The 18,332-nt window shown below is 37.1% G+C and overlaps 1 long non-coding RNA gene across 1 annotated transcript; it reads right to left on the reverse strand.

Annotated features, from left to right (window-relative positions):
• Positions 1-17,277: 17,277 nt before the first annotated feature.
• LOC149631162 (uncharacterized) lies at positions 17,278-17,707 on the reverse strand. The gene is made up of 2 exons (XR_016374050.1): positions 17,644-17,707; positions 17,278-17,561 (listed from the first exon to the last, which is right to left on the reverse strand). It is a non-coding gene; the product is annotated as an uncharacterized LOC149631162 (long non-coding RNA).
• Between the last annotated feature and the right edge of the window lie 625 nt (positions 17,708-18,332).

Genomic DNA, 18,332 nt, shown 5'->3' on the forward strand with positions numbered 1-18,332 from the left:
AAAGCAGTCCTTCAAAGCGTTAATTTCTGATAGGTCTTTATCAACCATAACACTTTTTATCTTTGACCAATTTTGATTATGGGTTTTGAACGTCTCAAAAACAGTTTTCACAGATTGTGACGTTTCCCTAGTTACGATAGCCAGAGCCACAATTTCACTCACTAGATTCCCATCCACAATCATGATTATGTACAACGGCATTTTACAATAGTTCAGAGAATATGTGGCGTCGCAAAGGAGATGTTCTGGGTACCTTTAAAAAGTGTCGAGCATTCTTCCGGTTTGCCAATATACGAAGTCAAGTTCGTTTGAGTCGGAATCAACACTAACTTCAACAACTTATAAATATTTAATTGATTTGCTACCATCAATTATCTAGTGATACACGTATGTAACGGTTAAAGAACCAAAATGGAAGTATTAATTGTTACGCGAGCATTACCAGTTAACGGTGAATAGCTTTGTACCATAATGAGTAAACAAGAGAAATACCAATGATATTGTTAGCTTAATAGCAGGGTGGAAAGCAAAATATAATGATTTTTTTATAGATTTCAATCGCAATTATTCTAGAGCGTAAACAGAATTCATTCTCCATACATAAGCGCGAATCTCGGCGTAGCTCCCGAATTACGGAAAGAAAAATTTCAAGAAATTTTCGAAATTAGACCCAAAAAATTGGGTTTCTTCCAATATAAGATTATGTTAATATCGGAGTCCTTCGACCGCCTTCGACTATTCGACGGATGATAATAGATTATCGTTCTTACACCGATTGATCGGCTTCTAATATAGGGCCGTCACTAGTTTTTGCTCTTCACCCTCCATTTAAAAGGATAGTGAAATGGTAAGATAAGCATTTTTAATCGATTTATAAATATAAAATAACATCGAAGTCCTTAGTAAAACTTACCAAAATTTTTCCTTTAATTTTATAACCTTTCAAAGTTTTAAAAGAGGACTTGCTGAGCCTAACTCCCATTGTAGACAAACAATCAACAGTTTTGTAATAAAAATATTAATAATATCGTGTATCTAAATAGAAGCGTCGCCTCACGCGATTTTTAAAAGCGCGCTTTTTGTCTAGAAAAGAAAAAGTAGTAGCACGCCCTTTAACAGTAGAATAAATCACGTGACGCGACGCTTATAAATGGTTACACAACATTCTTAATATTTTACAAAACCGTAGTTATGTCTCAAGTAATCTTTCAAACTTTGAATATTTGTATAAAATTAACGAAATTGTTTAAGTAAATTTTATGTATGCTTTCAGAGTAATTTTATTCATATGAATCGATTAAAAAATTGTTGTCTGACAATTTCATTCTCCCTTTAATGTAACCTTTGAAGACGTCAAACATTTTAAATGTCCTATAAAAAATATTAAAACCCACTGAATTTACAAACAATTTGAAGGAAAAGAGTACCAAACCTGTCTTTACTCTTTAAATTGAATTTCTACGGGATAAGAATTATGGGTAAGTTGAGAGATAATTTTTCATGCTAGTTAAAATCATGAGGCTATACACTTACCATTGACAAATCTGATTCATGGTCCTTCTTCAATAATTTCATAAGTCGTTGCGCGGAATTTGAATCCCCCGTTTGGTCTAATTTAGGTAATTTGGATTTAAAGTTATGAAGCGATTTTGGTATTTCGCGTTTTCCCGTAATTTTAGATATTTTCTTTAAGATCCTTTTGTTATCACCACGAACTTCAACTAGATCTTTAATGGCACTTTTTTGCTCTTCAGTTGCACGACGAATGGCTCGATTTGCTGGATATTTTTCATATAGGGTTGGTCCCGTTTCGTGGTTATGTTTAAGTTCGAAGGAACTAATCACCAAAGTGCCGAATTTACTACTAACGGCATACTTTATAAATGCTGGACACTGACTGCGAAACGTGGATGATTGTCTTTTCCCAGTTGATGTTGAGTCATATTGTCCAAAATGTGCGCAGACAAAAGTAACTTTGGAGTACTCAAGCTTAGCTGGGAGAAGCTTCGCAGGTCCTTTAGTTGTTTTTGCCAATCTTTTGTTATGGGCCTCTATAGAAGTCGCGTTCTTGTGTTTAGACAAAATCGGAGCAAAATTTTGATCAGAGTATTTATAATGATTATCTAAACAGGAGTTCCAGTCATCAAATTGCTTATTTAATTCAATAGCCTTATTTTCTACTTCAAAAACGCATTCCGTTTAAAACAAGAGCGACTCGTGAAGAAGTTGCGCGTTGAAACCGTGACTTATAATATAACTATGAGTCGCATTCGTGAAATAAACGGAACCGTGGGAAAGTGGTGACTATATCTTTTATGAAGCTTTACCCACGCTGCGTGCCGAGGGATAGGACAATAGATACTGATCGGCGAATTCAACCTACCAGTGTTTATGGTTCTAATTTTTACAGTCTAGTCCCACATAAACCTTTCATGTCAACCCTTGACTCATGCTGACAAACTAGCGAAAAATTTAGTAGGTGTCCCTTCCCGCAAATATCTTTCGTAAAGGCCAATTTTATGACGTTCAAGGTTCAAGTATGTGTATAATAAAACATTGCTTGTTAAAAGCTGTTCAACTGATCATCTATAACCAACGCGTATAACGTTGAAAAAGTACACACTAAGTATAAAGCTTTAAGAACAGTGAAATTTTATTTTCATTCTCGCTACAATACAGGGTGTTGGAGCGGTTCCGAAATAATGGGATAAAATTAAATGTTCATAAAAATTTACATTAACGGTAATTTAGAGCACACCGATATTGTACGTATACTAAACAATAAGCTACGAAATATAGCTTTGACGTCATCATATTTTAACCAAAAAATAGAAACTTCAGAACCCTGTACAGATTGACATCGCTTTACTTGTTCATTTAGTTCCCCCTTTCGATTTCGAGTTATAAATTGTTTTCACACTAGGAGGATACATACAATTTCCACAGAAGATCATACGACTTGGAGGACAAAAGCGTTGCATTGACAACTCGATTGGTCTGTAAACACTACCCTCTCGTTACACGTCAACAATATTCTTACGCATACAGCATAATTGCTAATATTTGTCCATACTAAAGACGAATTATCTCTAGCACCTAAGAATTAAAGCTATTGACCGATCAGACACATAACCATGGCCTTTTATTTGTGGTCATGACTCGTGGTTCTAATAGAGAACCTAATATTATTCTTTTAATATGCATTTAACTTTCGCCTCGCTCTTAATTTTGATCGTTTTTAACCCTAACGATGATAATTGAGTAGACACTAGACACTAGTGTTACAGATTGGTGGCTATGTGGTATAACCCAGTTGTTAGAAGCCAACACGCACTGATTGGTGTCGAGTCGATAACTAATGTATGGAGGAATTGGCGGATGGAGGTGAATGACTTGTTAATGATTGACGTTAAAGTGGGATAAATAACGTAATTTCTATGCACTGCGTGCGTTGTCCGGAAATTGCGAACATGTTTGCTCCGATTTCACAACTGAACGCGGTGACAGACACACACACAAACATATACGACAGTGCAATACCTCTGCATGACGTCATCGTCACTCGTTTAAAAAACTGGTGAAATTAGATTGTGAAACTACTTTAAAGGGACTCCAAAGAAGGTACGGGGTGTTGATAGAGTTAGACTTATATTGTCATAAACTTTCGTCCGGACATCTAGAATTAGTAAAATGTTACCGAAGTCTTTGGCTCTTTTCACTCTCTCTTTATAAAGACTTACTTAGCCCGTCATGACAATATTGAAATTTTTCGGGCAACCATTATAAATGTTGACGGCATATCAACCCCAAAGGCCATGATGACCTTCTATAGGATGTAGCGAAACAGTATTCTATAAGTTGAAGGGTACGAACGTTATTCCGTTTTGGAAGATGTTTTTACAATTCTGGGTGCCATTTTTATGATGACCCTGGATTGCTTAAAGGGATGTACAATCCGTTATGTAGGGGCGGGGCCTATATCAAGTTTATCTTCTATCAAATACACTTTGAAATATTGTTCTTGCTAGCCCCTATGTAACGCAATTATGATCCCTTTAAAATGTCCTTGCAAAGTTTCAGCTTCCTATGTAAAGAAGTTTGGGCCGAGAGTTCAATATTAGTCAGGAATTTTTCCTTACAGCCGCAAAACGTTTCTTAACGATTTTGTTGTTCTTTAAAAAGTCGAAATGTATTATTAAATGGTTATCTGGCTATTTCATTCTTCCTTTAATCAGCACGATAAAAGTGCGTGATCCGGTGGGCTATAATTCGGGGGTAAATAGCCTTGGCCGCGCGGAACGTTCTATTTGCCCCCGAAAATTCAAAGCCCCGATTTTCGGGGGCAAATAGCAATGGCCTATTTTATTTAGTTAGTCGATCAAGCTATATATATATTTATTTCATTTTATCAGTCAGTCATCCTAGATTAATTTTAATTTTTCTACTAGAGTTTTCCTGGACTTTTTAAATTGATAACCAAGCAATGTTTTTACAATGGTTGCGCCCCACACCTGGTTCAAAGTTCAAATCCAAACAGCGTGTAGATTTTGAAATTTTAGTTCAAGGAGGCAGTGATCCAATCTGCTGAGCTATTACGTCAGTTTCTACTCCATTTTGGAAAACCTTTGAAAAAGTAACATCTTCTCCGGTTACTCTTCTAATTCTACAATCATCTTCTCGTGCTCCTTCTTCAATTCATTCCTGATTTTATCTTATTTATTTTTCCCCATCTTTTTATGCAAATATCTAACAAAACTACACAAAAAGAGTTCGCCATATTACTGCCTCAGCATCTAGACAAGTGATTAGACGCAGCGTTGCCAGATTTTGAAACCGGAATTATAGGGTTGAGTACCATAAAATCAACTCTCCTCTAGGTCAACATACCACTAGGCCACCCTCTCGTATGGTCAACTTTACATAAGGCCAACCCAATGTTTTGCGGTAGAAAAATCCTGTAACAGTGTTTTTTGGGCGGGAAAAATAGGTTTTTAACATAGGGAAGGTATTTTAACGTGGAAAAGGTATTTTAACATGGAAAATAGGTATTTTAACCAGGGCTCTACATAAGGCGCTAGTCCAGGCATTTGACTACTAAAAAAATGCCTTGACTACTAAAATTAATCGAAATCTGGGGGTTCACTGGTCAACTTGACTAGTAAAAAATAATGTCCCAAATATTCGTAAACCATGCGTCTCACTAGTCAGTCACAGTGACTACCAAAAAATATTGGGATAGGGGGGCTCACTAGTTAGCAGTCTGGGAAATAAGGATATTTTTTAAACTAGTCCTTGGGACCAGTGACCCCCCCTAGTCCCCGAAATAATTAAATAAACTGGTCCCAGCCTTTGTTCTTCTATAGATTTGCAATTAATAAACTGGTCCTGAGGACCAGTAACCCCTACTTCTTGAATTAAAAAACTAGTCCAAGCAATTAATAAACTGGTTTTGTACCAGAGGAAGTGTGCTATTTCCCAGACTGCTAGTCAGGCTGACTACTAAAAAAATATCCTTATGTAGAGCCCTGGCCTCCACTGCAAGAAGGATGATATGGAGGGCCGACTTATTATAATTTTGGGAAAGTGACTGGTAGCCCTGCTTACGCTAGTGGCCCCTGGTTCATCTGCGGAAAACTAATGTTTTGTCGTCCGCAACATATTCAGTCCGCCATCGCGATTCGCCAAAACAAATATCCACCTACCTCACCCCCCGCCAAGCCAAGCAAATGAACCAGGTGTCAGCAGGATCGAGCTCCAAAAATCACTTAACACCCCCCAAAGGCTAAGTCGGCCCTCCATATCATCCTCATTGATTCAAGACAGACAGAGTGACCATTTGCAGTGCGGGACGATTTTACGTGTCTTTATATGTTATTAAAATCTTTTTTTTATAAGAATTCCCGATAATTAGCCGGTGGTTCGTAAATTCAATTTGTATCATTTACGCGTGTCTATTTAATTATAAAGAAATGATAAGAAATTATAAAAATACAGATGTAAAAACGATAGCATCCAACATATTTTTAAGCCTTGGTTAGAAAGGTATTAGTCTTTTCATAGGGTGCTAACAACTGACTAGGGAGAAGAGATAGTCTGACGTCAAGCAGCCCCTCGTTTATAAATTGAGATTGGATATGACGTTGGACGTCTAGGCCTACGATTGCGTCTTCGAAAAGCGGAAAGTAAGTGAATACATTTTACTATTAATTTGATTGAGTTTCCTCTTAATTTTACTCGAAAAAATCTAACTTAATTAACCACCCCTTGAAGGGAAAAAACCAGGCCTAATCTCCTAGGCAAAAAAGGAAGCCGATGTAAACAAAAAAGATGGCCGCCTCCACTCGCTCTTCAACATCCCCTCGTCAGGAAGAGGCTGTTTTGGCAACCCGGCTATCACGAAGAACGCAAAGATAGCCGGGTTGCCAAAAACTCTTATTCCTCAACATCCGGTCGTCAAGAAAAGAGCAATGATAGCCAGGTTGCCGAAAAACCTGAATCCTCAACATCCTCTCATCAAGAAGAGCGCAATGATAGCCGGGTTGCCGAAAATCAGGATTCCTAAACTTCCTCTTACGAAGCTGTAATTAGTAAACGGTAATTAATAAAAGATAGAACAAATTGAAAATAAACTTATTGATAGCGTTTATAAGAACATCAAAAGAGAAAATCATTTCGAAAATAGGACAGAAAAATCTTTGATGACAAGAGTCAATAATCAGTTGCGAGGTCAAATCTTGGAAAGGATTGGAAAAATTAAGACTGCCGACTCCTCCGGTATGTTTGCTTTCTTTTCATATCCTTGAAGAAATTTTGAGGCGCGACCTTTGTAAATTACAAAATTTAGGTACTGCCAACTCATCTCAAATTAAAATCAAGAGCCCCGGGAAAGAGCTTAATCCCGGCAAATAGCTTAATCCCGGCAAATAGCTTAATCCCGGCAAAGAGCTTAACCCCGGCAAAGAGCTTAACCCCGGCAAAGAGCTTAACCCCGGCAAAGAGCTTAACCCCGGCAAAGAGCTTAACCCCGGCAAAGAGCTTATCCCGACAAAGAGCTTAACCCCGACAAAGAGCTTAACCCCGACAAAGAGCTTAACCCCGAAAAAGAGCTTAACCCCGGCAAAGATTTTAACCCCGACAAAGAGCTTAACCCCGGCAAAGAGCTTAACCCCGGCAAAGAGCTTAACCCTGACCCAGACCTCGAACCAGCCAGAGACCTTGAACCAACCCGTGAGCTTCAAGCAGTTGGAGATCTTCAAACAGCTCAAGACCTTAACCCTGACCAGGAGCTTAAGTCTAACCTAGAGAGTAACACGGAACAAGACAAGAAAAAGGAGTTAGTCAAAGTAAACAGTGAACGGTAAGTATCCCTGTTACGTTTATCGATTATCATGTACGTTTAGTCTGACTAATTTTTTTTCCCATAAACTTCACAAACCAACATCAGTCAAAATGAAATTGATCGACTCACCGCTCTAAGTCCTAGTGACGAACTGCACGTTATTTTAAACATGGCCAAAGAAAATAATGCGCATGAATTTTTTACAAAATCAACTGCGATTTTAAAATTAATTCATACCGACAAGGCCTCCGAAAAACTTCCCAACGAATCTCAAGCCGTTAAAAGTCCGTTTCATTTCGTCCATTCTTAGAAATATTCAGAAATCATAGCTAAGTGAAATTTTGTCCTTAGACCTCAGCGTAGCGAGGAACAGAATTAGACAAATATTGCAAGAAGAAAAAGCGGCTGCCAAAGCTCAAGAAAATAAAACTCATCAAATTGTAATGCAAAAACATATTCAACCGTTCGTCGAACTCCGGGTCGTTGAACAATGCGTTTTAAACGAAGAAGAGAGCGTAATTTGGGGTTACCTTCAAGATTCGGATAAAGTTACAATAACTGGTCCGGAAAGTATTCTGAGAGAGCGGTAGCTCTCTTAGATAAGACTTCATACTGCTTTTAATGTATAAGGAGGGTTTTTTGTTTGGATGTAGTTTTTTTTGTTTTGTATTAATTCATTCGAAAAATTTCCACAGAACTACAATTCGGGCCCTTAATTTGTGGTTAAAATTTCAAAGAGATCCATAAATTAGTTTATTTTATAAAAAATAAAGTTGCTAAGGGTGGTTTTCATTTCCATAAAATTAATCACACCTTTTGATGCAAAACAGAAATTTTTCCCATAGAAATAACATGGGAAATTTTTCGAAAAAAACAAATCGGTTATTCGTGATTTAGGAAAACTATACGTTGGTTAGTTTTGGGAACGGTCTTAAATTAAACTTTAAACTATAATCGAGGATCATTTTTCTTGTTATTAAGAAAAATTAATTTTAAGTATGTTTAACTTAAATTTTAAAAACTACCCCAATCTGCGATATTTTAGCATTTATCCACTGTTTTATTAGGAAATATCAGCGAGACTAATGTTGGCCTTTTTTAACGTATAGTTGCCTCATAATAATCCGATTGTTTCTTCTTAATGCCTTTTGGTTGGAATGGCCTATCGATAGTGAGATAAGACGGCTTTAATATTGCTGCAGTGATGTTGACGCGGCCGCTACAGCGACGCCTTCAAAACACACGGGTCTAAATTGTCGCGGATATAGGCAAATTCAGACTAGCTTAATAAACATTTTAACTTTTCCCTGCTAATTATTCTGGATTATCAATAAGAGATAATTAAACTAGACTCCCAATTAAAGATAAATAAGCTAGATTACGAATTTAAGTAATTAAAGTAGTTTACCAATTAAACGTTCTTAAAATAAATTATCAATTAGAGGTAATTAAACTAGACTACCAATTAGAGGTTATTAAACTAGATAACGAATTAAGGGTTACTAATTAAATAACCAATTAAGGGTAATTAATCTAGATTACCAATTAAGGGTAATTAATCTAGATTATCAATTAAGGGTAATTAATATTATCAATTAAGGGTAATTAATCTAGATTATCAATTAAGGGTAATTAATTTAGATTACCAATTAAGGGTAATTAATCTAGATTATCAATTAAGGGTAATTAATCTAGATTACCAATTAAGGGGTAATTAATCTAGATTATCAATTAAGGGTAATTAATCTAGATTACCAATTAAGGGGTAATTAATCTAGATTATCAATTAAGGGTAATTAATCTAGATTACCAATTAAGGGGTAATTAATCTAGATTACCAATTAAGGGTAATTAATCTAGATTACCAATTAAGGGTAATTAATCTAGATAACCAATTAAGGGTAATTAATCTAGATTACCAATTAAGGGTAATTAATCTAGATTACCAATAAAGGGTAATTAATCTAGATTACCAATAAAGGGTAATTAATCTAGATTACCAATTAAGGGTAATTAATCTAGATTACCAATTAAGGGTAATTAATCTAGATTACCAATTAAGGGTTACCGACGACTGGTAAATAAGCTAGATTACCGACGACCGGTATTTAAGCTAGATTACCGACGACCGGTAATTAAGCTAGTTTACCGACGACCCGTAATTAAGCTAGATTACCGACGACCGGTAATTAAGCTAGATTACCGACGACCCGTAATTAAGCTAGATTACCGACGACCGGTAATTAAGCTAGATTACCGACGACCGGTAATTAAGCTAGATTACCGACGACCGGTAATTAAGCTAGATTACCGACGACCGGTAATTAAGCTAGATTACCGACGACCGGTAATTAAGCTAGATTACCGACGACCGGTAATTAAGCTAGATTACCGACGACCGGTAATTAAGCTAGATTACCGACGACCGGTAATTAAGCTAGATTACCGACGACCGGTAATTAAGCTAGATTACCGACGACCGGTAATTAAGCTAGATTACCGACGACCGGTAATTAAGCTAGATTACCGACGACCGGTAATTAAGCTAGATTACCGACGACCGGTAATTAAGCTAGATTACCGACGACCGGTAATTAAGCTAGATTACCGACGACCGGTAATTAAGCTAGATTACCGACGACCGGTAATTAAGCTAGACTACCGACGACCGGTAATTAAGCTAGATTACCGACGACCGGTAATTAAGCTAGATTACCGACGACCGGTAATTAAGCTAGATTACCGACGACCGGTAATTAAGCTAGATTACCGACGACCGGTAATTAAGCTAGATTACCGACGACCGGTAATTAAGCTAGACTACCGACGACCGGTAATTAAGCTAGATTACCGACGACCGGTAATTAAGCTAGATTACCGACGACCGGTAATTAAGCTAGATTACCGACGACCGGTAAATAAGCTAGATTACCGACGACCGGTAATTAAGCTAGATTACCGACGACCGGTAATTAAGCTAGATTACCGACGACCGGTTATTAAGCTAGATTACCGACGACCGGTAATTAAGCTAGATTACCGACTACCGGTAATTAAGCTAGATTACCGACGACCGGTAATTAAGCTAGATTACCGACGACCGGTAATTAAGCTAGATTACCGACGACCGGTAATTAAGCTAGATTACCGACGACCGGTAATTAAGCTAGATTACCGACGACCGGTAATTAAGCTAGATTACCGACGACCGGTGATTAAGCTAGATTACCGACGACCGGTGATTAAGCTAGATTACCGACGACCGGTGATTAAGCTAGATTACCGACGACCGGTGATTAAGCTAGATTACCGACGACCGGTGATTAAGCTAGATTACCGACGACCGGTGATTAAGCTAGATTACCGACGACCGGTGATTAAGCTAGATTACCGACGACCGGTGATTAAGCTAGATTACCGACGACCGGTGATTAAGCTAGATTACCGACGACCGGTGATTAAGCTAGATTACCGACGACCGGTGATTAAGCTAGATTACCGACGACCGGTGATTAAGCTAGATTACCGACGACCGGTGATTAAGCTAGATTACCGACGACCGGTGATTAAGCTAGATTACCGACGACCGGTGATTAAGCTAGATTACCGACGACCGGTGATTAAGCTAGATTACCGACGACCGGTGATTAAGCTAGATTACCGACGACCGGTGATTAAGCTAGATTACCGACGACCGGTGATTAAGCTAGATTACCGACGACCGGTGATTAAGCTAGATTACCGACGACCGGTGATTAAGCTAGATTACCGACGACCGGTGATTAAGCTAGATTACCGACGACCGGTGATTAAGCTAGATTACCGACGACCGGTGATTAAGCTAGATTACCGACGACCGGTGATTAAGCTAGATTACCGACGACCGGTGATTAAGCTAGATTACCGACGACCGGTGATTAAGCTAGATTACCGACGACCGGTGATTAAGCTAGATTACCGACGACCGGTGATTTAGTCGCACTACCGACGACTGGTAATTTAGTCGCATTACCGACGACTGGTAATTAAGCTAGATTACCGACGACCGGTGATTAAGCTAGATTACCGACGACCGGTGATTTAGTCGCACTACCGACGACTGGTAATTTAGTCGCATTACCGACGACCGGTAATTAAGCTAGATTACCGACGACCCGTAATTAAGCTAGATTACCGACGACCGGTAATTAAGCTAGATTACCGATGACCGGTAATTAAGCTAGATTACCGACGACCGGTAATTAAGCTAGATTACCGACGACCGGTAATTAAGCTAGATTACCGACGACCGGTAATTAAGCTAGATTACCGACGACCGGTAATTAAGCTAGATTACCGACGACCGGTAATTAAGCTAGATTACCGACGACCGGTAATTAAGCTAGATTACCGACGACCGGTAATTAAGCTAGATTACCGACGACCGGTAATTAAGCTAGATTACCGACGACCGGTAATTAAGCTAGATTACCGACGACCGGTAAATAAGCTAGATTACCGACGACCGGTAATTAAGCTAGATTACCGACGACCGGTTATTAAGCTAGATTACCGACGACCGGTAATTAAGCTAGATTACCGACTACCGGTAATTAAGCTAGATTACCGACGACCGGTAATTAAGCTAGATTACCGACGACCGGTAATTAAGCTAGATTACCGACGACCGGTAATTAAGCTAGATTACCGACGACCGGTAATTAAGCTAGATTACCGACGACCGGTGATTAAGCTAGATTACCGACGACCGGTGATTAAGCTAGATTACCGACGACCGGTGATTAAGCTAGATTACCGACGACCGGTGATTAAGCTAGATTACCGACGACCGGTGATTAAGCTAGATTACCGACGACCGGTGATTAAGCTAGATTACCGACGACCGGTGATTTAGTCGCACTACCGACGACTGGTAATTTAGTCGCATTACCGACGACTGGTAATTAAGCTAGATTACCGATGAACGCGCAACGCCCATATTTTCTAAACAATTTTAAATAATATGAAGACTGAAGTGACAGATATTAATAAAAACTGTCATTGTAGACAAAGACTGGAAAGTGTAAAAGATAAGGTTTGAAAATGAACTGCCTGAAGTACAGATATTAAAATTTTCACTTTTGAAGACATTATAAAACATCAATTATTTTAAAAAATTCTTATCTTACTTTTTTTCACCAAAATTTCATTTTCGCTAAATATTTTTCAGCAATATTTACCCAAGTATTTTGTCCTCAATAGTAGTTGTCACCTAGAAGGGTTTAAGGGATACTATCTTGGTACTGGTTTTACTTTCAACTAACATTTGATTCTAGGAGATTCAAATGCTTGGATATCTGAAAAGATTTCTCTTGAAGAGTTTAAATTTTTATATTTTAAAATTGAAAATATTGCGAAGCGGAAAATAATATAGGCCTTTTCTTTGTGATTTAGTTATTAGTGTCGAAAAGATCTGTAGATTGATCGTGATCTTTGAGAGCAACACAGCACGTTAATATTTAATACTTTGAAAGCTTTACAATTTAAGAATACGTTTTGTAAAGTTTTAATACGGTTTATATTTTATAAGCTCTCAACGATTTTCTCTCGTTATAGGGTCGAATTTTCTACCTAATTTTAAATTTTTGATAAGAAATAAAATGTAAAGCCGTAGTATTTTCAAAATAACGCGCATGTTCCTTTTTAAAATACTTTCCCGAAGTAATTTTGGTGAAAAAAGTAAGATAAGAATTTTTTAAAATAATTGATGTTTTATAATGATGTCTTCAAAAGTGAAAATTTTAATATCTGTTACTTCAGGCAGTTCATTTTCAAACCTTATCTTTTACACTTTCCAGTCTTTGTCTACAATGACAGTTTTTATTAATTCTTATTCGTATTAACGACGCCATCCGGCAAAAAGAAAATCTGATTTCTTTGGTGATTAGTTTCTGGTTTTTATTCTTTTTTCCTCGCAACTTTCTAATAAACCTCGAATCATGTTTTTTCAGCCTGGCAATTTACCCACTATTCCATATCCAATTACCGAGAAAACACTTCAAATTTTGGCTCCATCCGGAACCCTTAATTTTGCCTTGTCGAATTGAAGGAAATACGGTGTTTACGATAAGATAGATAAAAATCGGCTGTCATGTACGACCCTCGTTGCTTTAAAACACAACGCATTCACTTCAATCACCAAAAACGTCTCCCTCTTGGTATTTAAGCTTTTACTATACATTTATATATATAATTAAACACTTAAATAAACGCTTCATTTTAGATCTCCACCTTTCAAAGGCGTTTATCGAAATTGAACAGTCATTGCAAAATTATCTCTCTTTAGACGACCTTAATTCAGAAGTCGAAAATGTAAAATTCACTTTTCAAAAGAACGGCGTGACGCTAACCGGAGGTGGCGAAAATTTTGAACTCGCTAAAAAGTTTATAGAGTCCCAAATAAGTTTAGTTAAGGCTGAAACCCTTAGCTTTTGCAACAATTTTGACCGATCCAGCAAAGGTCAGTGTCTAGAAATGTCTCAATTTTTTTTATACTTTTTAAAATCAGCATTTATTTTCTCAGATCTCAACCTCCTCCTCGAGGAAATCAATTCGAAAATTTACTTACAACAAAATCCGTCGTCTGAAACGTTGTTCGTGGATCACATTCGAAACAAAGTACGAATTTTCCTCTTTTCATTTGTTACATCAACCTTGGAAAACTTCTCGAGCATTAGACTCGTGATTCCCCAAGAAATCGAGCGTTGGGCTTAGGTCAGGGTCGTTAATCACCAACAATTAGAGCGTTAGGCTTACTCAGGTCATTAGTCCCCATATAGGAGTGGAGGGGGTTTCGCCTCGAATCCAATGGTCCCCCCCCAACAAGCCCATCCTCGTTGAGTTTGCAAGTTCTTTCCTAGTTTTCCTTCACGGTCGAAAACCCAGTTTCTCCTTTCCATCGAAAATTGTTGAGGTTAACGTAGGGCGTTGTCAGTTACAACTTTAGTCTTATCTCCGTGTCTTTAAATCTAATTACTTCATTTTTTTAAAAGGTGTCCGACGGCCTAAAACTACCAGACATTTTTAGTGTAGAGCCCTAATCCCCTCTATTCAACTGGAACAAATTACGAAGAAAATCAGTCTCGCGAACAAAACATTTTACTTAACAATCTCGGGATTGATTAAAAATGTTGACGAAGCTATCGAAAGCTTGTGTAATTCGCAATCAAACTTTAGTAAAAACGTAATGGATATTACTTACAACGTAGATCGAGAACTCGATCCCTTAAACGTATTTAACAATTTCGGCGTTTTTATTGATAAATCCGAGAGCGAGGGGTCGCAGATTTTTTATAATATCGAAAGTGATTTACCAAACTTTTTCGAACATCTCAGTGAGATCGAGGAAATGGACGTCAATATTTGAAGCCAAGTAATACGTATTAATTACGGTGATGTAAAAGACTTCATTTCGTAATGAGTGAAAGTGAATTTTAAAAACTATTTTCGTATTAAAAAAAAGTTAAATATTTAAAAACTAGTTTCATATTTGAAAAACAATCATATTTAGAAACAATTTAAATTTATTTTCTTAATAAAATATAAATATTAAAAATAGTTTCTTAAAAAATGTTTCTTCTTTAGAAAAAAAGTTTCAGATTTTTAAAATGTTCCATATTCTGATAAAGTTTGATATCATATTATGAAAAAGTTAGACATTGTCAAAAAAGGTAGATATTTTAAAAAAAAGTTACATCGATTTCAAATAAAAGTATTATTAATTTCAATAATGTTAAAGTTACATAAAAAAGTTTGATATTTTGAAAATACTAGTTTGATACTTAAAAATGTTTTTGATATTTTTAAAAAACAAGTTTGATATTCTAAAAAAAAGTTTGGTACTCAAACAAATTTTGATATTTTGAAAAAACAATTTTGATACTTGAAAATTTTTTTTATTTTTTGAAAAAAAAATTTATAGTTAAAAAAATTTTGATATTCTAAAAAGAAATTTGATACTCAAAAAATTTTTGATATTTTGAAAAAAAAGTTTGATATTTAAGAAAAAATGTTTAAGATTGCAGCGGTTTCGCCCAGAGGGACAAACATATTCTCCGGAATATGTCCGCTCCTTTGTCGTCTACGTCACCTCCTTATTCCTTCTACCTTCTCCCCCCTTTCTTTATGATATTTGTAGTATATAAACCCGTGCAAGACCCACGGCTCTCTCTCTCTCACTTCTTCACTTCAAGTTCTCGGAAGCCGCCTTCGGGGAGAAGCTACGTCCCGTCGCTTTTCTTCTCCGTCTGGGTGGTCGGGCCCGGTTCGCGTGCTTCGCTACAGGCTAGTTCTAGTTTGAGCGAGATAGCCGCCATTTTGGGTACTCATCTTCTAGAACATTCTAAGGCGTGCTTGCCAAGTTGAACTTTAAATCGATTTGAGTCATAGATTTTATTTATTATATTGTTTATTTAGATTAGTATTATTTATTTTTACCTCTCCGAGTGACGTATGTCACGGAGAGGTTCTAATTTCGACGTGTCTGTGTGTCTGTGTGTCTGTCTGTGTGTCTGTGTGTCTGTCTGTCCGTTGTTACACCCACGTGACCGCGTTCGCAGTTTGCAAATCGGAGCAAACGTATATTCAATTTCCAGACCGCATTTACAGTCCCGGAAATTGTATTCGACTTACAGGCTATTACTCCATTGCCTGTTTAACAACTCTGTTCATTTGTCCACCCCACATGGACACTAGTCTGAACTTATTGGCTTCTAAACACCACCATCTTCTAGTTTTTCGCCCATTCCACATGGACGGACACCAGTCTGTACTTACTGGCTTCTAAACACCACCACCTTCTCGTCTTTGTCCATTCCACATGGACACCAGTCTGTACTTACTGGCTTCTAAACACCACCATCTTCTATTCTTTGTCCATCCCACATGGACACCAGTCTGTACTTACTGGCTTCTAAACACCACCATCTTCAATTCTTTGTCCATCCCACATGGACACCAGTCTGCACACCTGGCTTCTAACACCACCATCATCCTTAAGGTTAAGACATACGCGGCGATCGGCTAGGGTTACGAGAAACGTCTAGCCTTCCATTGACGGGGTCTTCCGCCAAGGTTCACGCAATTGCGATGTTCTTATCCATAGCTGCGATTCGAAACCCTTATATACTACCTATTTGAGTAAGGCGACGCAACGGGCGTATGCTTCATTTCAAACGCCAATATTAGTCAGGTCTCTCAAGAATGTTTAATTGTTCTTTTTTAAAACGATGTAACGTTCAATAAGGCGAATAACTAACGAAGAAAATATTAAATATTAATTATATTTATTTTAATATTTAAGATAATCTTGTTTCTCAATTCAAAATTAATACGGAAAGAGTTAAAAAGCAGTCTATGTTATTGTCTGTGTGTGTCCGTCCGTTATTACACTAGTGCCGCAGTGCGCTGCGTTAGAAGTTCGTTTTGTTTTGATGTGTAAAGAAATCCTACAGAACCATAATATTCCCTTTATCCTTAATATAAAGTGAATATGATGAAATATTTTTCGTAATTATGATGCATTTAGTGCTTTTGTAGCTTTAAAGCTCTGTTTCATTTTAATATTCCAAAGAGTTTTACTAATATTATTATTTGAAATGGCTGTTTATAAATTACTAAAGCTATACTACATCTGTATATAGAATAATCCTTGGTTTAGTAATTTTATGAAGAAAGCTAAGAACTAGACTCCGGCGGGTATATCTAGTACTATTTGCAATAAGCTTAGTGAAATATAGAGTAAATAATTGAGGCCTGAGGTGATGTAAACTTTGGGTTTTGATTTTCGTGTCTGAAATGAAGAGACATGAACGGTTCAGAGTGAGCCGAAAGTTAAATACACTCTTAAATAATCAGGTTAAGATTTTATAATAGAAGAAAAGATCATGTTGGCAATTAGATTAGTAGGGCTAAGCTACAGAGTTTTTATTCTCTTTATGGTGCGCATTGACTATCAGTGCGTCTAGCTACAATTTAGCTTTGGTATTATCATAAGTTAATTATTTAACGTTAACACTCATGTTGGCAAACTAAGAATATTGTTTAGGTGAGACGAGACGATAGTGTTTACACTGCTAACCAGTTGTGAATGTAGCTATCAGAATATAGGGTAAACAGCTGAAGCGTAGACTTCATTTCCTGTTCTTTTTGCCATTAACTGATTTCCATGGGTCCAAGATTTATCCTTATTGGATGTAAAATGTCGTCTGCTTTACTGTATATTCTTTATGCTTGGAATACTGCTTCAATATTTCGAAAATTTTTACTTCAAAAAAGAGAAATAATTCCATATCTAGGTAAATAACTTTGTAGTAGTAGACCTCTTGACTCGGAGAGGTAATATTTTGGTTTTCCCAACTTGTTAGAATTAAATCTCGTGTTATATCAAATTATTTTTCGGATAGATAAATTTTTGAAGTTAATTATTTTTGAATTTTTAATGAATAATCCCGAATCGTGCCCAAAGTTAAAATTATATGGCGAACGCAAGGATTCGGATATTTCTTCGGTTTCCTCCCGTAATTCGGACACTTCGGAAAACACGTTGCTGGTAGCTAAGCCTAACCTCGTGTTCGGAAATATCCTACGTCCCTCGCGACTACACGAATCAAATATGGCTAGTGCCTTTAACCCTAATGGTGAACCCTTATGGGATAGTAATTAAGATTTAAGTATATTTTTAAATAATCAGGAAGAAAGGATAGAAAATCCTCCTTTAAAAATTCAAAATCAAGTAGAAGACAAGATGGATAAACGCGCTAGAAACCTAGCCTTATTCAAACGCGCAAGCCAAATTTACAGCCCCCAGGGGACCATTAAAATTCAATCTAGATATGGAGAGAGTACCCCTGATTTGATTAATTTAACTGAACACCCACAAACTAGTCAACCAAACCCTAGAGTCGAAATAGTTCAAGAGAGCTCATATACTAGGGCCAAGAGATTTATGAATAAT

The sequence above is a fragment of the Phalangium opilio genome, unplaced genomic scaffold, assembly GCF_054372755.1.
Source record: "Phalangium opilio isolate 3A_F unplaced genomic scaffold, DU_Popi_V2 ptg000101l_1, whole genome shotgun sequence".
In the NCBI taxonomy this organism is placed as follows: Eukaryota; Metazoa; Arthropoda; class Arachnida; order Opiliones; family Phalangiidae; genus Phalangium; species Phalangium opilio.